Source organism: Polypterus senegalus, chromosome 1 (genome assembly GCF_016835505.1).
Source record: "Polypterus senegalus isolate Bchr_013 chromosome 1, ASM1683550v1, whole genome shotgun sequence".
Classification (NCBI taxonomy): Eukaryota; Metazoa; Chordata; class Cladistia; order Polypteriformes; family Polypteridae; genus Polypterus; species Polypterus senegalus.
In genome coordinates, this window is record NC_053154.1 from 175935653 (window position 1) to 175958515 (window position 22863).

The following is a 22863-nucleotide window of genomic DNA, read 5'->3' on the forward strand; positions in this document are numbered from 1 at the left end:
GGTTTAATGTTTCGCAGACATTGTAGGTTGAGATCATTGTTCCAGGTTTCCCTTCTCTCTGGAAGTCATACACAGTGTATAAAGGATTTCCATACGTTTTCATGAATCCACTGAGGCTACATCCACACTACTATGCTTTTGTTGAAAAAATGCGCAAATTAGTCTCCTTTTCCCACCTTTTGTGCACATTAGCCTGCATTTTTATCTGTGAAAAAGAGACTACTAAAAACACTCTCTAGAGCCATATAACTCTGAAAACACTGACTCAGTGTTGCAATTTTGAATGGCAAAACCATAGAATTTTAAAAATGCAGACTCTAATGGTGCTTGGATTTGATTGTGCTTATTATACAGCCTATTATATACATTGGATCAAACTCATTACAACATCTTACACCCTGATTGGTCATCCTTCATGGAAGAAAATCATATTCCCACATAGCAAACACAGAAGAGTTTCTTTCCACGACGCTTGTTGTGTTGCTTCCCTGTATGCATCTAAAATGCATTCTGTATATGTTTAAATTCTACATACATGTACAAAAGGCAAATAATTTATCAGTCACTATAGTTTTGTGATAAATCCCATTGCTATCAGAATTACCATCCCTTCAAGGACTTTTCTGCCAATGCAAACATGCCCATTGTAGACAAACATCTACATCATATGCATTTTTGGTTGTTTTAGTGTAAACAGAGATACATTCGTAAATGATGTGAAAACGACAATGTGAATGGAGATCATTTTCATTTAAAAATGCTATTTTAAATGAAATTGGGGTAGGGTGCCTTAATGCATTACAAGGTCCCAGAGAGCTACAGTTTATCACAGCAGAAATGGGTGTGAGACTGAAACAAATTCTACAGTACATAGCAAAGCAAATGTATGCACATACTTAAGTGTAATAGTTAATTTAGTATGCATCTCTAGGAAGTGAGATGCTCGTCAGTGCAAACAAAGTACAGACTTAAATGTAAGGAGTGCGATTAAATTCTGTAACAAAGCTACAGTGGAAAATAATAATGAATGTATACAATGTGGTTGGGTGGGCTAAATGGTGTGGCCACTTTGCAGCCAAGAAGTTTCTTGTTACAACATATTCACAGGATTTGGGAGAGGCACCCAGTCATTATCTTTAATTAATCCAAGACATCAGCATTTTTGTGCAAAAAGCATTGTTTTTCTCACAACTGCATAGTAACAGTCAGCATCTAAGTCACACACAAAAATGTTTAAAAATATATGCATAAATAACACAGTTCAAGCAGAACTTAAAATAACTGACCCGCATGAAACAAATGTGAAGTTTAAAAGCAATTCATTTTATTTCCTAATCCCCTCATTCAAGAGCAGGGTTAAAGGCTGCTCTGGCAGCTTTGGTCACCTGTCCATCACAGAGCACACTCATATACTTCCACATACCAGACCCACTTAGACCCAATGACCAAAATACTGAGATGTTAGGTGGAAAAAACAGACTACTAAAATGAAATCCCACACAGGCAGAAGAATATGTGACACTTATGTAGATAGTAATCAGACGAGATTCTGAACCTGTGAGGCAGCAAAGCTAACCACTGGTGCAATATGTGAAAAAAACAAAGCATAAAAAATTAAATGAAAAGATACCAGTAGACACAGCTTCACCCAGAGTACCACTTGGACAGATGCCAGAGTACTTAACAATAAGAATAAAAATCCAATAGCAGGGTGATTTGGCTTGTGAAGGAGTATCCCTGTTCAGATTTGCAAATTTTTAAGACATATTAGACATGGTAAAAGTGATTGGTGGGAGGTGTGAAACTTTTTTATGTCAGTCACTTAACAGTATGTCATTAGTCTGAAGGCTGTCTCCATTCTAATGACACCTCACTACAAGGTTAAAAATGATTACATAATGAGCTAAATAAAAAGATAATTTTTACAATAATGTGGATATAAAGATGCAAAATATCATTACATATTCAGTTGCTCATCTTGATCTTGTTGAAATTAATGATGCCCCATCAAAACGTGTTAATTTTGACAATACGTTTTGATTTAGCTTTAGTCTTAGTCTTCTGACTAAATTGCATTTTAGTTTTAGTTACAGTTAGTCATTTATTGTTGTTAGTTTAAGTCTAGTTATGGTCAACAAAAACAAATTTTAACTTTTGTCGAGAAAATGAAAACTGGTTTTAGTCGACTAAAAGTAAAAGTAAATTAGTCAAACAGTCAAAATCAGATGGATGTTTTATTTCACATATGAATATGCACAGAATATTCTGTTCCTCTAAATTATTCTACCAACATGCACACTAATGAGCCAAACCACGTGTAGTGATTATCTATACTAATTAAAGGCAAAGCCCTCACTGACTCACTCATCACTAATTCTCCAACTTCCCCTGTAGGTAGAAGGCTGAAATTTGACAGGCTCATTCCTTACAGCTTACTTACAAAAGTTAAGCAGGTTTCATTTAGAAATTCTACGCGTAACGGTCATAACTGAATCCTACTTACGTACATATATACGGCCATAGCCTGCAGCTCGGTTGCTGTGTGAGGCGGAGTTGCGTCCCTCATCCCCACGCCTCCCACGTAATAGGCTGCCTGCCCATATAAGGCCGTCTGTCTCTCTGGTCTCTTCATTCCCTTTCTTGCTTCGCCACAGTATTCATGTCTCCTTGCTGATAACTGCAGCCTTTTTATTTAATCCATGGCTTGCTTCTCCACTATTTTATTGTGCTGATAACTGCAGCGTTTTTATTTAATCCACGGCTTCTTCTGTGTTTTATTGTTTGTTTATTACTCTTATAGTTATTGTGTAGGTATTTTAGACTTAGTTTAAATTGTTCAGGTACCCTTTTCTTTTACCATTCCAACCGTATCCCCATTAACACGTCTATCGAGGTGATCAAAGAATTGTCACTTACCGAGTGGTTTCCATGCCCAGAGATGCCGCCTGCCTTTTACATTCTCTGTGTTACATATTGCACGGCCATATCAGGCTTAATCTTGATATCCGGAGGAACATTGTGTCTTATGTATTGAATGACTGGGACAGGTTCAAGGTGTGGACTGATGACGGTACAGGAGATAATTATACTACACAGGAGCACTATAAGAGTGAAATGCTTAAGCCTTTCACCTATGCTTCTGCATGTGAGTTGATGGCTGCCGCTGAATTGTTCGGTTGTACCAGATGGCCAAATATTTTACACCTTTGGAGAACCGCCAATGCCTCTTAAACATCTTAGATTCACAGGTGACGATTTGAGTAGTGGACACTTTGATGTTTATGAATGTTTCAACTCTCAAAAGCTGGATGCGAAGTTATCGATGAAGCTGGTTGTATGCTTACAACACTTGACAGATGCCGAATGTCACTTCAACACAAGTCCTGCAAATACTAACGTAAATGAAACAAACCATGAAACTCAAACCGATTATGACAGCAGCAATCCAAGCTGTGAGAAAACAGTAAAAAGGAGGCGTGTCAGACATCATGGTACATTTTCTGATGCAGCTAGACGGAAACAATTTCGTGATGCTGCCTCCAAATACTCGCAGAAAAATTCACAAGTTAATAGACACGCTGTCGCTAAATACTCGCAGGCAAATCCACAACTTCATAGAGACGCTGCCGCTAAATACTCTCAGGCAAATGCACAAGTTCATAGAGACGCTGTCGCTACATACTCGCAGGCAAATCCACAACTTAATACTGGGAATGCCTGTTAAACATCTTAGATTCACGAGTAGCGATTTGGGTTGTGAACACTTCGATGAATGAAACCTGTTATCTTTACAATGGTTGACAAACACGGAATGTAACTTGAATACAACACGTCCTCCAAATATGAACCTGAATGAAAGAAATAATGATAATCAAATCCTTGATGACAGCAACACTCATAACAGTGACAAAACAATTACATTGACAATCATGTTACGTTATTTTTAAAATGTTTCCTTTTCTTTTTCATAACTTTTTTAACATACTACTTCTCAGCTGCGAAGCGCGGGTATTTTGATAGTTGTACATAAAATGAAGAGTAGGTGTAGAAAGGATTTACTGCAAAAGATCTTGGTCAGATAATGGCAGCTCTGGTCTGTTGTAGTGGCTGGAGGCGTTGCGCCTCTGTAAGGACACAATTCACACGCACTGCAGAGTAAGAGGAGGTGGGGTGATGAGTGGAGAGGCAACAATTATATATATGTTGTAGTTTTAAGCACATTCAATAATAAAGTTCAGTAGCTTTTACCTGGATCGAGAAAATGTTGTCTGGCATGTTTTCTTCCCTTGCAGGGTGCTACAATAGTGACCCCAGCACTCTTGGATGATTCCAGAGTTACATTAGAAATGTGTGCCAACGCAGTGGCATTAAAGAAACCGGTGTTTTGTTAACAGCAAGCTGCGGTGTGGTTTGCCCAAGCAGAAGCACAGTTTGCGTTGCAGGACATTATGGCAGATGACACGAGGTACTACTACATCATTGCAGCTCTCAGCAACTCCACAGCATCCAGGGTGGTGAGTCTGCTCGAAAATACCTCAGCCATGAACAAGTATGTAACCTTAAAGGCATACCTTTTAGAAACATACAGCCTCATGGAGTCAGAGCAGGCGTGGAGGCTACCATCATTGCTGGGCCCCAGAGATGTGAAACCCTCCATATTGACGGACCACATGTTGGCTTTGTTAGGCAGCCATAAGCCCTGCTTTATATCTAGAGAACTGTTGCACACTGCCCTGGCCAATGTGTCTGTTGTTGACTAGAGAGAGTTAGCTAAAATGGCTGACAAACTGCAATCTGCCTCACAGGGCTACCTTTCGCTTGTAACCCTTGTCAGTCCTGTTAGCATGCATGTGGTTCACACTGCTCTTCCTCATCCTGCTGCGATCTCAACAACTGACCTTTATTTTTAGACTTAGATGCCAAGTCTGGCTGCTATTTTCTATGTGATACTGGTACACAAGTGAGCATGTTTTCTGCATCACTGACTGATGTGGCTTCAGGGAGAGAAGGGCCCGTTCTGGAGGTCGCTAAATGCACTAGGATCCCCATTTACAAGACACAGCATACCACCTTGTCTTTTTTGTGGAAGATGTTTCACTTGGATGTTTTTCTTGACAAGGTTGACAGGCCGCTGTTTGATGTGGACTTCCTGTGTGCAAACAGGTTGCTGGTTGATGTTAAGAATCATTGCCTTGAAGATGCAAAGGATTTTGCCACCCTTCCCTGCACACTCAGCAGTGTCACTACCTCTGCCCTGTACAATATGAGATGGCTGCAACTTGTGACTTCGCCCGCCTTCTCAATGAATTCCCCCAGAATATCCAAACCCACTTTTTATATAGCGGAAACCAAACATGGTGTGGAACACTACATTTCTATTTCTGGCTCACCAGTCCATGCCCACGTCCGTCATTTGGCCACTGACAAACTGGCTATTGTGAAGGCTGCATTTGCTGATATTGAAATGGAATGGCTAGGAATTGTGTGCCAATCAAACAGCCCACGGGAGTCAGTCCTCCATATAGTGCCCAAAGTAGGTGGAGGTTTCCATCCAGGTTGGGATTACCACCACCTGAACAATCACACTCTCCCGAACCACCACCCAGTTCCACACATACAGGATTTCTCAGCATGGCTCTCCAAAAAAGTAATCTTTTCAATGGTGGACCTGGTCCACGGCTACTACCAAGTACATCTTCACCTGGTGGACATCCTCAAAATGGTAGTCATCAACCCCTTTGGATTGTCTGAATTCTTGCGTACACCATTCAGCCTTAAAAATGCTGCGCAAACATTCCAGAGGTTGATGGACTCTGTCCTCAGCGATTTTGACTTCTTTGTTGCTAGCTCCTCCAAAGTGAACAACTCGCCCATCTCCAACTTTTGTTCAAGCTCCTGAGCTTGCATGGGTTAATTATCAATCCTGCTAAGTGTCTGTTTGGAGTGCCTGTCACAGACATCCTGGGACATCACATTTCAAATGATGGTGTAATTCCTTTGCCTTTCAAAGTCTCTGCTGTCAATGATTTTCCACATACCCCGCACCGTACATGTCCACTGCATATTCTTGGTCAATTTCTTCTATCGCTTCATTCCTCGGACAATACTCATAATGTAACCTTTATATGAGGCACTACAGGGCCAGTCCACAAAGTGCCCTGTAACATGGTCCAAAGACCTGGATGAGGCATTTATGAACACCAAACGTGTTTTAGCTGATGCAGTCATGCTCGCACACCCGCTCCCCGACACTCCACTTGCACAATTGACACTTCGGACCATGTAGTGGAAGTGGTGTTAGAACAGCGGGCTGATGTGTGGCAGCCATTGGCTTTTTTCAGCAGACATTTATGGCCCAATGAATGCAAGTATAGCCCTTTCAACCAGGAACTACTGTGTTTGTACCTTGCCATTCAACAATTCAGCTTCTTACTTGAAGGCCGGCCATTCACTACATTTGTCGACCACTTAAACATGCCTAATTGTCCCCAGCAACTGGGGACAGCACATTTGTGACACTGTACATAGCCTCTCACATCCAGGGTGGGGGGCATCCCAACATTTGGTGGTGAGCAAATTTGTTTGGTGGGGTCTCAAGAAAGATGTTTGGAGCTGGGCAACAACTTGTATTGCATGCCAGAAGGATAAAATAAATCACTACATTAAAGCAACACAGACATCTTTCCCTGTAACTGCTCGCCATTTTAACCATGTTCACGAGGACCTGGTAGACTCCCTTCCTCCATCTCACTGTTTTACACACCTGTTCACTGTTGTTGAGAGAACTACCAGGTGGCCTGAAGATGTTCCTTTGACGTCCATGACTGCAGCAGAAGTACCGAGTGCTTTTATCAACACTTGGGTTGCATGGCTTGGCACCCCATCCCACAACATTTCTGACTGAGGTGCACAGTTCACTTCAAAGCATTGGGCTGCAATGGCACAGGACCTTGGAATGACACTGTATCATACCACTGCCTGCCACCACCAAGCTAATGGCCTTTGTGAACGATTTCACTGGTCACTAAAATCAGCTCTCAATACCTCTTTTACCAACAACAGCTTGGTTGAATGTCTGCTGTAGGTGCTGTTGGGGCTATGTACAGCTCCAAAAGATGATCTGCAAGTCCTGACCACTGAATTGGTGTTTGGTCTGCATCTCCATGTGGCCAGGAGTTTTATCCGTCAGAGTTGGCGTGTTTTCTTCCCTCACAGGGCCCTACACTGTTATTACAGTTTCGTGTCTCTCAACATGTCTTAGTTATACTGCTTGAAGATTTTACCAAAAAATGCATATGAAATAAGTGCTTTTACTATGTTCTTCACATTTTAGGGATTATGCTCATAAACATTAGTTTGCCCTCATTAACCAAACGAATAACACAAATTTAGTGCCTACGTATTCGTATTCAGCAGTGAAGCAATGCTGTTTTGCCCTACTGTACATGTACATATATTCATTGGACGATGCGCTTCAAGCACTGAAATCTTAAAAACATTTTATGTTAGTATTAGCAAACGGAGCAGCTTGTTTCATCAATGATGATGACAAGCCAAAGAGCCACTTCGTTTGAAACCTGTCTCGATTTTTAATTGCTACGACTGTTGTTGTCACTGCCACTGTACTCATATGTGTAAGTGGATGCATGCATGGTGGTTTTACCAGCAACACTGCACTGTATTCACCAGTTACAAAATGGATTGATGCGTGGATAAATGTGTAGATGTGCTCATTACAATCAAAGAATGAATGAGAAGCTTCCGTTCCTTTATCGGGACTGTATAGGACACTGTATTAAATGCAATTAAGCCCCTTGTCATTTCATCTGTCACAAATGCCTGACACTACAAACAGTTACAACTCACATTTGAGGCTGAGCGCATTTGACTGCGCCCTCAAAGCTGCATGAATCCGTTTCTGAAGTAACTTGTAAAGGGATGAACCTGGCAGTAACAAAATCCTGTGTGTGTTTGCGTGTTGAACTTTTTATTCATTAATAAGCACATTTTCCCCAATCGCATGCTGAAATTGTTCATCACACAGCATTGCCAGATATGACTTCTGCTGTTTTTCTTTTCGATGTGGTGCTATATCATCACTACTGTTCAGCCTTTTTCATATGTAGTGTTTACTCACATTTTTCTTACATATTATTGTACCATCCAACGTTATTCGTATATTTTTGGTCGCACAATAGTACAGTACTGACTTTACCATTGATGTGGGATCCCTACTAGCGGCACATGTAAAATAAACCGATGCACATGACACATGAGTATTAGCAGAGTGAATCAGAGTTGGAGCTAACGGTATTGGCGTAAGGCAGGTCGCAACCTAGATAGTTTCATACTTTGGCATGAATCTCAGGATGGTGCGCCTCTAGACCCCTCTTCACATTTGTAGTGTATTTACTGTAAGCTTCATTCTACATGGCTTACACAGTGCTCTAATTTCATTATCGCTGTAATTAAAGTTGGTTCATATGGCTGACTGCTTTTCTGGCACAAGAATCACGTCGGTTGACATATTAGAGCGGAGTGGAGCAGGATTCTGGCTGACTTGATGATTTCCCGATGGTGCCTAAACTATTGTTATCCTATTACAAGCATGTACGGTATACAAGTTTTTAAAATGGCAACACTGCATTCAAGCTCGTTATTTGATGGTGGACCATGTCACGTGTAATGGAGATGTGCAAATAACTTCACATCGCTCATTATCCAGTTGTCAGATTGTAATATTTTTGTTTTGTTTAGTTTTCGTCATGAATGGCTCAATTTATTTAGTTTTTATTTCGTTTCAATCACAGAAAAAATGTCGATGACAAGTATTTTTCGTCTTAATTTTTATCAACGAAATTAAAACTGCATAACATTTATTTATTGTTTTAGATAAATGTTTATTACACATTTGTTGATTATGGGCGATTGTTTGCTAAGGACACGAAAATGTGTTTGAGGATTATTGTGAGAACTGAAATACCAGGTGATGATAAGCAATAACCAAGATGTGGTCTGGGACAGCAATGACTGAAACTGTGAGAGCAAACTAAACTAGGCAACCAGGACCCAAAGGTCAAGACATTACTGGTGAGTCAAAGTCAAGATGAACCCCAAATGAACAATTCTTCTGCTACAGTCTACTTGAAAATAACTGAAAATAACTAACTAATACCACAACGATATTTGAAAAGAGTTTTATTCACTTAGGGATAATGCATAGTGTGATTGCAGCGGCCAAGAGCGGCGTTTGGGGGTGGCAAATGGGGCGACTGCCACAGGCTCCGCGCCTAAGAGGGCCCTGCTTTTGAGGTCCACGTGTCCTATCCGAGCAGTTTTGTCAAGTTAAATTCTCAAGTATATATTTATATTTGAGATGCTTCCAAGAGGAACCCTTATTGCATATCGAGACCTGGGTACTTTTCTAGAAGAGGCCCTGCTATTTTCCACATGACACCGCATCGCGTTTCGCACTGTTGTGGTATTGTCATGAATAAAGTATTGCACTTTTTAAATTGATTATATTGTTATATTTTGATAAAGTCCACATGTTATCTTGGACAAAATTCAGCAAAATTTTGGCTGAATACTGTAATGAGAAAATCTGGTGTATGTTACCATTATTTTTTATTAAATTTATGCACAAGTTTATACAGTCCACACATACCAGTAACAACATTTGACATAACTGGCCTTGCTTTGGGTTGGTCAGCCATAGGCCCTGCACACCCCTGAGGCCGCCTCTGTTGCAGCCATTAAAATAGGATCACTTCCCTTACATCGTTTGTGTAACAATCGTGGTCACATGACATACAAGGAAGCATCTTGCAGATAAAGAAAACATTAATGAATTTACGTTTCATTGCCTAAATTCCAAACATTAAATAAACCTTAGAACATGAATCCTCATAGGTCAAAACCCAAACTACTCAAAAAATGCATATAAAAATGTTAATTACTGCAGCAGTGGTTACCCTTTCTGAATAGTAGTTTTGTCATTTCTTAATTGGAAAAGTCAAGATCAATGTAACATGTAGCTTACATTCTCATGCAGTTATTCAGAATAAAATACTCCACTTCCAAATCAGCCAGAATTATTTTCATTTTATATTTTCATTCAGTCATCAGTCAGTCATTTTCAAACCTGCTTAGTCCTGAACAGGGTCGCAGGGGTCTGCTGGAGCCATCCAACTAGGATATATAGGGCGGAAGGCAGGAACAAATCCTGGACAGGACACCAATCCATGACAGGGCAAACACAAACACACACACAGGCACTAGGGACAATTTAGGATTGCCAGTTTATCTAACTTGCATATCTTTGGACTGCAAGAAGAAACCAGAGAACCCAGAGAAATCTATGCTGACACAGAAGGGACCCATGACACAAACCGTGGTCTCATTACTTTGAGGCTATTTTCATTCAGTTTAGTGATATTTATTTATTAAAGACAGAGCTAAACATGTGCTAGTGATAGAAAAAACACATACAAATATTCAATGCTATTCATGAATGCTGTGTAAAGGTCAAATAAACTTACAGTAAAAAGCTAAAACCAAAGCTTTTAGTGATGCAATAACTTACTATAGGTTTATGTGGGAAATGGTGTTGGTTACAGGGGGCTAACTGAAAGAATAAATTACTTACATAATTTAAGGCATCTTTTGTTAGCTCTAATTAACTGGAAATTTTGAAATCTATAGCTTCAAATCTCTCAACAGAGTTAATGGTTTAAAGGGCGGAAGGAAAAGAAAATACCTTCATACAAAAGCAACAGGGTGCCTACGCATACAGTGTCTGGAGTCCTCATTATCAACAATAACAGCTCAGTTGCCATTATAATGAGCAAAGGAAAAGAGAGTTGTGTGAAGAGTGAAGTTCTGATAGCTTAGGTTGCTTGAATTTTAAAGGGGTTTGGGACCACTAAAGTCTTTATTTTTGGTACATCTATGGATGTAAGAATAAATTCACATGACTACTGCTGTAGAGAAAAGCTTACACAGTTAGCTGCTTCTTGTTCTTTAAAATTACTTAAATCTACCGTAAATCTTGTAATAATGTAACGTCTCAATTCAAGGAACGTACATTCTTTTAGAGAGAGAAGAGAAGCGTCACAGGCCATTTTGTCATAAGCAATCGAGACAGCACGCTCCTAGCTGGCAATTAATTTACTGTTAAACTTTAAATATAACTGAAGATATATAAACAATGCAGGACACTTTTAAAGGAAAAAAATCCTTTATCTATTGCCACATGCATGATCATGACCTATTTCAGCCCTACCCAATGCTATATTTAGTTTATGGAAATCACTAGAGATTATAACATTTACAGATCTCTGTATCAATACTGTAATTACATCTTTTTTAATTACTGTGCTCTTCATTTGATCTTCAAGTGATACACTATCTTTATATATGAATTATGTCAACCAGGTTGAAGAAGGGGCCTGAGCTACCTCAAAAGCTTGCATATTGTTTTCTGTTCAGTTAGTCATTTTGCTTAACTTCTCACTGCATCCACAAAGGCTAAAATGATAACAACACCCTAGTACTACATATATATGAACTAGAAGCTTTACTAATAGTAATCTACTCAACCTTTCTCATCTTTCACCTATATCCATCCCTGAGATGATACTAGGTAATGTGGATGAGGATTTAGACAGCATCTGTAAAAAAAAATCTTAAGGAATTTACCCCTTAATGTTTTTCTAAAGGAATGATGGCAATTGTATCTCACAATTTAAATTTCAGAAAAGGAATTGAATTTATGCATTCTTAAAATTCATTCTAGTTCAATATGTGTCAAATGTGACATAACCAACCTGTGAGCAATGTCATCAAGAACATTCTCACTAAGCAACATATTCTGGGAATGTCCTATACTTAAAAACACCATGTTTCTCTCTCAGATAGTATTAACAGCAATATTTAAAGTAATACCAGAATGGATAAAAGTGTGCTTTGAAAAATCAGTTGTAATATTTTCTGTCACACTGCTAGCACAAAGACTGGAAGAATCTCAATTGACCATTTATAAATTAGTGGAATAAAGATGTTCTATATTGTCAAGCTTGGGTCACAAAGTTCCACAGAAGACTCGAAAATGGATCAGGTTTCCAAGGTACAAAATCTTTATTGCTGAATTGGCAGGTACAAACACAAGACCTTATTCATAAGGGGGTTGTCAACAGCAGAAGCGCACACAGGGTGCAGCTGTCAAATGTGGAGGTCCAGCTCCCCTCTCCAGGTCAAAAGAACACAAAGTCCTCCTCATCAAGTGGGTTCAAAAGCTCGGAAGCAGCAACTGGAGCATAGTCTGAAGGACAGAGGACAGCAGAGTGAGCTGTTAGGTTGGCCAGAGCTCAGTCTTTTAAATGTTCGAAGCCTTGTGCAAGAAGCATATTGAGTGGTAAGCCTGAAAGCCTGTAGCTGATCCCGCAAAGGGTAATGGAAGAGTGTGTTTGTTTCTCATTGAAATACTGTTTAAGAGGGAGTTTATGAAGGGCAGCTGTGTTTCTTTGCCATAGGCTTACAGTAAAAATGGAGCAAAGGAGCTACTAAACTGCACAAGAGTGACGGTCACCACAGTTATGTGCAACTAGCCAGTGGCGACAACAGTCATAATATTATCAAAAGAGTGAAAAAACAACTATTTCTATAAGAGCCTGTTCAGATTTTTTTCCAGAACTTGTTAGGAACTCATAATTCAGTTCTTTAGAGTTATTTTAGATGGGGCTCTGTAACTGCATTGTACGGTTCATATGGTTTGGGTTTAATTGCTGATGTTTATGGAGTGTAGTTGGAATATACCATTGTACTTGTTGTGTTGCTTTCTGTTGATTGTGTTACATTTTATTAGTTTCTATATAAAATAAAACGTAAACTGAACTTTTAACTACATTAATGAATATAATAACAACAACCTACAGCATGTAAGGAGAAAGGATATATTGTGCTAATGACAGATGTGCCTACTATTTTCAGTAAGGTTAAACAATATGTGTACATGTCTGAAAAGTCCAGTAGACTCCAAAACAGAACAAGGCTTGCTTTGTTTTGCTTTCTTCTTCTTTCCCAACTCTGACTCCACAGGCAAAGTGAAGGGCTCCCTTTTAAACCCGACCCCGGCAGTACTCCCAGTGCACAAATCATTGTCTCCAGGAAGCTCTTCCAGCTCAGGCAGCTCTCTCCTGGAATAGGGCATTCATCACCTACGAGCTCCCCTTGGAGGCCCCACATACTGTAAACCCAGCAGGGCAGACCTATGGTACCACAAATCGCAGGCTGACCTACCGGCATCCATACAGAGGCTCACCTCAAAGGATGCTGCCACCCAGCTTATGAAGGGATGACCAACACATGGAAGGCAGTCTCCCACTGTCACATATTTCTGGCCTCTTGCCCAAGTAAAGGAATGCAAACCATCCCTGTTGAGGTGTTTCTCCAGCCTAGTTGTCCATCCAATATGCTGGCCTCACAGCCGGGTTAAGAAATTCCCATACACTGTAGTGCTTGAAAACACACCAGAATGACTAAAAAATGAAGAAAATTTGGCAGTCACAGTCATAGTATAAAGGAGTGCATGGTATAAAGCAGTTCCAGCCAACGTTCCTTCACACACTTCTGCTGAATAATTTGTTGCCTGAAAGTACTCACTGTTAGGGTGTCAGTGAAAGAATGTGCAGCATTGTTCATAATGGCACTCCGTTTTATTTTAATTTGCTCTTTGCTACTACATCCAGCGGGTCAGAGTGTGGCACATAACTCAGCGGCCATTTTAATTGGCTTGAATATTCAATGGGACTCTCTTTAAGTGATGTTACTAGCCCTGCACAGCACAGTGTAAAAAACTGCACTGACCATCACAGATTTGTAGAAGATGTGAAGGATTTCACTTCCAACATCAAAGGAACACATTCAACTGAGGATAAAGAGCCTGCTCTGCCCTTTCATATATACCTCTGTGTTCTGAGACCAGTCCAACCTGTCATTGATGTGGATCTTCAAGTACATGTAGTAGTGCACCACCTCTACATCCACTACATAGACAGTTGCCAGACATAAAGATTCTTTGATGCACCAAATGTCAATAACCAGTACCTTGGTTTTGCTGATGTTAAGATGCAGACAATTCTCTTTGCACCGCGAAACAAAGTTCTCCACCTGACTCCTATACTCTTGTCTCATCTCCATAAGGGGATACTCTTGTGTTTTTCACCTCCGTAGCAGAAGCACTGTGTCTGCAGTCAGCCTGACAGATAGTCCTTTATCCAGGACACTACAGGTTCATCCACCTGCATATCACTGATCTCTGCATGGTACTAAAGGCACTGGAAAAATCAAAAAACATAATCTTTCAGTGATACCAAGCTTGTTTAGGCAAGAATAAGCCATGTGAAGCAGAGAGATAACTGCATCCTCCGCTTCAGTCTTTGTCTTATTGGCAAACTGCAGTGAGTCCAGGTAATCTACCACAAGAGGACTAGTTTGGGACCTGTCTCTCAAAGGTCTTCATTATGTGAGATGTACAGTAGGTGCCAATGATCTGCAGTTACAGGGTGATGAGACACCTTTGGATCTGAAACAATGCAGGATGTTTTCCACAGCAGAAGCACTTTCTGGAGCATTAGAAACAAACTGAACAGGTGACAGAATTGGTCAGCACTGGCCTTAAGAACCCAAGGATGGACTCCATCTGGTACTGTAGCAGCGAAACAATACTTTTAGGATACAGGAGAAGAGTTTAGAAAAGCTGCGTTGAGCACACTTATAGATCACAGTACAAAGTAATGAGATTTAAAAAAGAAAAAAAAAATTGTTAAGCAGTGTATATGTAAGTTTTATTAAAATTATATTAATGTCTCTAATGGTTGCTCCCTTAAGATGGCCCATTTGTAATATTCTGATATTTCCTTTTTTCAGTTTTTGCTAACCTAAATTTTAAATGTAATCCTCTAGACGTTTACTGCTTACCTCTTTTACTATTTAGGTCATTCATTGTATTTCAACTGATTATATTTGAAGAAAAACTACACTTAGGTATTCTAAACATTTGACTGATAGTGTATATACACACACAAACACACACACACTCACATAAGCACTATCAATCAAAAGATTCAGAACACTGTCATGTTTCCAGTTTTTACTGAAAATTTAAGACAATTTCAATTTTTTTTTTCATTAAAACTACACTGAATAACCCATAATGATACAATGTGTAGATTAGTATGCAAAAATGGCAAATGTATCCATTTACAATTAAATTTACAACAAAATGCAGTGTACAGAAAGGGGTCTGAATAGTTTTTGCCTCCATGGTATATATACTGTATAAACACTTTTTGGGGTGATCTGAAAACCATATAAAAATCATAACTCAAAGACAGCATCACTATTTTAAAATGTTGAGCTGCAATACTTTTATTAATTTTATTGTGAGTAGTCCTAAAACAAAAAGATAAAGATTGGTTATTTTTATTGTTTCTTTTGAAAGAATACTTGTATTTTAACTCAATCAATCAACTTCTTTATGGGTTAAAATTCAACCTGTACCTAACAGTATGAAGACTAGTCTTGAGTAAGGTTAAAAATGTGTGAAAATGGTATGAAGAAATCAAGTGCTTATTTAATTTAAAGTGAATACAGTAGTTCAGCCATTCTAAAGAAAAATAGGATACCATTACTTAAAACTCCAAAAAAAGCTACCTGCTTAAATTTACTGCTATATATTTTTTGTGTTCTTTAATTTGACATACACATATTAGGGGAAGGGATATGTACTTTTCAAAGCATACTGTAACATATTTCAAAAAACTACAGGTTACAAAGGGAGCAATGGATTAAAATGCTGTGTGGAATTTGAAAAAGTACAGTATATTTCTCATGTGCGCTTTTATTACTAGACTAGAGTAGATTCTATAACATATTATGTGTTGCCTGCTGTTTAGAAAAAATAGCTTGCAGCCCCAACTTCTATACATGGCACATTATATGTCAGTATATCTCATTTTGAAGAAAGCCACCACTGGGAAAATTTGTGTGCAAGAGAGAGAGATGCTTGGAGTAGAACAGTATATATGTGCTTGTGTAATGGGGTGTGCCTGCAGGTTTGCCATGACTTGCACTTAACACTTGACCTTATCAAGTAAAATGGACAGAAATAAAGGAAAGACCTGCTGTATGCCATGAAACAATCTCTATTAAATCCTTCTCCCAATCCCAGCCACTACATATTTTGCATACTCATTATTATATTGTGACAAGACAGGAAAGAGAAATCAGAGCCCTGGAGTCTACAGACCATAAAACAGGACGTATCTCTTAAGTAGCAAAAATATAAAGACTTGGTTAATGGAGCCCTAGATACTTGCTCTGTAGACAATAATGTGAAATGGCTTAAGGCCAACCACTATACAGAGTTCCTGTGTACTGATGTTCATCTACAAGATTTGAGCACCCAAGTGTTTAGCCATGTCAAATTTCCAGCTGAGATTATCCACAGAATGAACTTTAGAAGGCTTGAGCTGTATTTATCTACAGATGGCCATAAAAACAAGCAGGCCATAACAAATACTAAAGGGCAAAATAGTCACAAGAAATAGCAAAAGCAAGTGAATGTGTGGAAAGGTAAAACATAGTAATGTTTGGTTGCATTGAACTGCCTTGGAAGCTTTTGTCTTAAGTAATATGGCTCTACATAAACTAGCAACTAATGTGAAGGAAAAAAGAGATAGATGATAGAATGAATGATGAAGAGTTCTCTGGGTAGTGTCCTTCTCAAATTGATGCATGCTCAGTTTTTTAGTATCCTTGTTTGTACATTCATAGCGAATCCACATACATGTATTGCTTTTCAATACATCCATCACAAATTAGCTTTGAGTTAAGTTGATTTTCTTGGAGCTATATAAAGCACTGTGGAATTTCTTTCTGATAGATATGTTTTACTTGAAGTCATGTGAAAAATCTTGTCTGAAAAAAGACAAATTCCATGTAAATGGATCAAGTAAATGTAAGGCTGAATACTTATACCATTATTCATTTCCTGTTTTGTATTTAAAATTAATTTATCACTTTGACCTTTTTCTGCCAAACACTTTTTTGATTTCCTGTGTACCCACTCTTGTGTTACAACCTTCTTCTTAGGTCTTATACAGGGATATTGAAATGTTTATTTAAGCAAATCATTCAGATAGAACTATAAAAGATAACAAACACAATAACAATGTTGTGCCTTTTGTCTGTTACTGAGGCCGGAGTAGTCTTTGATGGCGTCATGTTCCAAGCCATGTCTTACTTGTTTACTTTCTGCACTCCATTTGTCAGGTGCAGTTTAGATACTACTTTTCTTCTCTGTAGTAAGTAAACTACTGCAACCTGTATTCGGCCCAATTACCTCCTCTACCAAAGTTTATGAAAAATTCCTCCACTTTTTCCACAATAAAATTAATAAATTAAGAAAAATAAATCCATCATTGATTTATATCTTTCCCTGTCTTCCCACTCTATCTAGTTCTTTTTCTAAATTTTCACCAGTCACATCTGCATTTGTTAATGACCTGCTTTGTAAGATGAGGCCCAATACCTGTGTGATGGAGTCTGTGTACACTAACCCCATCCCCACTACACTTCTTAAATCCTGCCTTCATGCCATAATCCTGACTGTTATGACAATAATAAATACATCCCTTGACAATGGCTTTGTGCCAACCACTTTTAAAATCGCTTCTTTAAACCCAATGTTAAAAAACTCTGGTCTTGACTCTGACAATCTAACAAATTTTGGCCTATTTCTCACTTAACCTTTTCTGTCAAAGGTTCTTGAGAGTGTTGTATCCTCCCAACTCACTCACCAGTTACTTAAACCTTTCAGTCTGGTTTCAAGGTGATGCACAACAGTGAAACTGCTCTGCTTCAAGTAACCAATGATTTGATTATGGCAGCAGACTCTGGAAAAACCAGCATATTAATTCTGTTAGATCTTGGTGCAGCATTTGACACTGTCAGACATGACATTCCACTAACCAGAATGGAAAACATGCTGGGCATCTCTGAAACTGCCCTCCGTTGGTTTAAGGTCCTATCTGACTGATAGGCAAGAGTTTGTTAGTACTGGAAACAACAGATCCAGCTCAGCACAAGGGGTTCCTCAGGGCTCTGTCCTTGGCCCTCTGCTCTTCTGTATCTATATGCATCCCATTGGCCATATCTTTCGTGGCCATGGACTGTGTTATCATTTTTATGCAGAAGATACTCAACTCTATTTCAATGTTAAAAGTGAAACTTCATCAGGGCTTTCTCAGCTTACAACTTGCCTCAGTGAAATTAAAACCTGGATGGAGCAGAATTCTTTAAAATTATATTGCAACAAATCTGAACTCCTGCAAATTGGCACTAAAATTCAACTTAAGAAAATGAGATCCTTCTCATTCACTCTTGACAGTGATCTCATCAGACCTTTTTCTGATGCAAGGAATCTTGGTGTCATTTTTGATTCCTCCCTTTCTTATTCCACCCACATAAACCACATTAAGAAACTTTCTTACGTTCACCTCCATAACATATCCCATGTTCACTCATTCCTCTCCTTTTCTAATGCTGAGAACCTTGTCCATGTTTTTATCACATCCCACATCAATTATTATAACTCCCTACAGGCAGGTACCACTTCTAATCTTATATCACAGCTCCAGCTCAAACCCTGCTGCAAGAGTCCTAACAAGGACAAGCAACAGCAAACACTTTAACACCCATCTTGCTTCACCTCCACTAACTCCCTGTATCTTACAAGATTGAATACATAATTCTATTATTAACCTACAAAGCTTTAAATGACCTTGCACCAGACTAAATCTGAGGCCTTCTCCATCACTATGCTCCTGTTTACCCACTAAGGTCCTCTGATTCTGGCAATCTGCTGCGCCCCTCACTAACATGCACTCTGTGGGTGACAGGGCATTAGGCTGTATAGAACCCAGACTTCGGAATGACCTCCCTACATTACTTAGATCAGCTAACTTCATTCATTCTTTTAAAAAACAACTTAAATGTGATCCGTTCAGGAAGGCTTTTAACTTTACCTGACATTCTGCCTCCTCTTTCAGTTCTCTTCTCTGTCCAGATGCTCAGTATAATTTGTGTGTATATTATACCACAAATGATGTTATTTACTAGGCTTTTCTTTTAGTATTGAATTTAGTACTTTACTTTGGTGTATTGTTTTTTATTCTATTTAATGTTTCTGAATATCCTGTATCTATCTGTTTTAGTGTTCTATTCAGGAAATATTTGTATTCAATGTTGCATATATATGCTGTTTCTTTATGAGACTCTGTGAAGTGCCTTGAGCATGGGAAAGGTGCTATATAAATAAAAGTATTATTATTATTATTATTATTATTATTATTATTAATATGATGATCACTGTCTGGATGTACAAATTAAAAATAAAAAACCTACCTACATTCTCTTTGACATTCTAATTGCTGTCTCACTAGTGTAGTGTACATGACTGGTTAGCTTTGAAAGTTTTACCAAAATTCATTAATTCATCTTTGCCTCATAAAGTTACACCTTGCTTTATATATAGATTAATACTATAGTTGAGCTTAATTTTCACAGCTTATTTTTTCTATTCTTGTATTTACATTGTTTTTATACTATTAACCAGTTTGTATTTTTCATTTTACATTTCAATCTTGATTACTCTGTAAAATACCTTATGATGGTACATGCTATTAACTGTGCTCTACAAAATAAGGAAATAATTAACAACTTTTTGGTCTGATAGAAACTTCATTTCTAAGTGTGCTCGACTTTTTTCTCTTGCTTAATCTTGAAAGATCCCCAAACATTCAAATAATTACTTTTTTTTTTTTACTTATGGTGGTAACCACCTAGTCAACTGATTTTTGTGGCAACTGCCTTGTACTAGTAAATGTTTAAGTCTCCTATTGTTTCCTAACATTTTTATTGTCCTGATAATAGCAACTTTACCACTTCTTAGTGCTACTCTACACTAAATGTGTCTTCCTGTACAGTAAGTCTGTTAATGTGGATTCATATTATCTGTCATTCCAAATGACTTTATACATTAATGGTAAGCTGCAAAAGTACCTTAAGGTGTGGCCTTACCCACCAATTAGAGAACAGCAGGTGAGTAGAAATGATGTCACTCTTAAAGTCAAATTATGTTCAGAAATGATTAAAATATGTCAGTTCATTGAAAAGTTGAATTTTAGCTCTTTTACAACAGTATGCAGTATGTTAAAAAAGTAAAAACATGAAAAAAAGAAATAGCATAAGACAACTAACAGTAATTCAAATAGTCAAAGTCATGACTACACAAACATGAAAAATATATATTTTTTTTCATGAGGTACAGAATATGCTGCTGACTGAGTTTAACTAACAAAGCAACATCGAGTCTGAAAAATACTGTAACTCAGCATATAGTGTAACACCGTATCAGTTTCAAGTGCTATATTGAAAAAAGGACCTAAAGTAAAGACCATACACATGAAGAGTACACAGAGTTCATACTTAATAAGGAACTGGAATCAGTCCACAACTGTCTATTTAATTACTATGCCCAATCCACCATATGATGCTGTGCAAGTAACTTAATCTTTCAGTGCATTAGGCATTAAAACATAGAAAATTAAATGTAATCAAACGTACAAGTTGTTAAAGAAAACAAAAGAAACTTTTAAATACTATCTAAGAAATAGAGCAAGGTAGATAGTTCTGGCAGTGCAGTATAGGACAAAAGATAATTCCAGATGAAAACATAGTTAATTTAATTAACATTAAAATTTCCTTTACACAAGGATGTTATACATAGTCTTAACAGATTTTAATTTTAAAATAATTTAAAAAGCAGTGTAAAAAAATAGACATGACAATCTTGTTTAACTGACTGCTAAATCTTATAATCTAGATTTCTTAGACTAATTAGAAAATCAGAACCAGCTACCCTAGATCAAAGACTCAAAAATCTTTGAATTACTTAATCCTAGACAAGCTTCTAACTGGAGTCCTTCAGAATTAAAATCCTCTTTACTGTTTAGGACTTACGCTGCTGCATGAACTCCAAACTGTGATTCTTAGTATAATTCCACTAACAGGGCACAGGAAACAAAGAACAACAGTAGGAAGTCAAATTCTCCTACAAAGAGTTTTTAACACACAGGGCCTCAACTGCAATTTTAGTTTAAATGCCCGTCTTATGGATTTTGCATTGTTTTGTTGCATTTCCTTTAATAATTTTGTGGTCTTTAAACTTCAACTTTGTCAAAATGGAACAAACTCTATGCTTGAAATCAGGTAGGAAAATAAAATCTCAGAACACCTTACAAATCTGGAGTTTATTCATTTATTAAACTCTTCTTCTTCTCTCACTAGAAGCATAACGTTTTAATTTGCATTCTGTATTTCCTCCTCTTCTCTGCAAATACTGATGCATTTATTTGCAAAACTTTTCCAATGTGCGAGATGTTTCTTTTAATCTGTATAATGTATTTTTAGCTGCCTCATCAAATTTCTAGCTCTACATCAGTCAGCTCCATGTCCTGGATTTATAACATTAACTTTGATAGTATTCTAGATATAAATGTTAATTATCTTTTACCAGGTTTTAAAATAATAAACCCCAATAACAGTTAAGTGGTTTTCTCCTACAAGAAAACTTTGTCCTAAGAATTAATAATATCTAAATGTATGGCGGAATAAAGGAGAATGCTCCTTTACTATTGATCATTACATCCAATCAATCAGAGTAATTTTCAAACATACTGGATGAAGTACTGAACATAAATGTCATGTATGCATTCTCCATTTTAAGACATTTACATTTTCTTGTGTCTATTCACATATCCCAAATGAATAAAAGATTTTTTGAATAAGTTATTGTTTCCATACATCTACTTTTAACATAATAAATGTACTAAAACACGTTAATGATTGGTGCAGTCTCAAACTGCATTGCTTGTTTCACATGTTTGTGATTTACAGTTGCAATACTATGCTCCAATAAATACAGTATGAGACAGATGTTCACTGGTTTACACCATGAAATGTTTGAACCTGTTTGGAATACTGCAACCAGTTTAATTTTGTTAATTTTTATTTAGCAAATATTTCATGCGCAAGACAAGCTCACAACCCAGTATGTGTTTTCAAACATCGTAAAAACTAAAAATGCACACACATTCATATATATATTTGGCACAAAAACAAAACGCATTGTTACACAGATCCAATAAAATAAACAAAGACACAACAACTAGCAATTACTGTTACTGTACATACATACACTCAATATTAGTACAAAGAAGAGTAATTCATTTCAACAGAACACAAAATGATAATTCAAGCAGCATCTCTACAAGTAACAGAATTCAAAATGCTTATAGCTCTAGGAACAAAGGAGTTCTTAAATCTGCTTCTCTTTACCCTCGGAAACCTTAATCTGCAGACTGATGGCAACTCCTTAATCTTAGGAAAAAGAGGATGGATACTGTCTGACAGAAATGAGCTGGCCTTCCTTCTAACCTGTATGTAATACAGTTCCGTTGTGAAGCAACCAATTTTACTGCTAATTTTAACAATGTTAAGATAATTTATACAGCATTCAACATACAGTTTAACAGTAAATGTAGCAATAGACTCAATGAAGGACTTATAAAACAGTGTCATAATGACTTTGTCCTTTTTAAAACAATTGATATCCCTAAGAAAAATGTCTGCCCCTTCCTACAAAGTTGTTCTATATTAAGATCAAAGTAAATTCTGTTATCAAAGTTGTCCCTAGATATGTGTGGTTCTCTATCATCTCTCCTTAAATTAAAGCTGAGG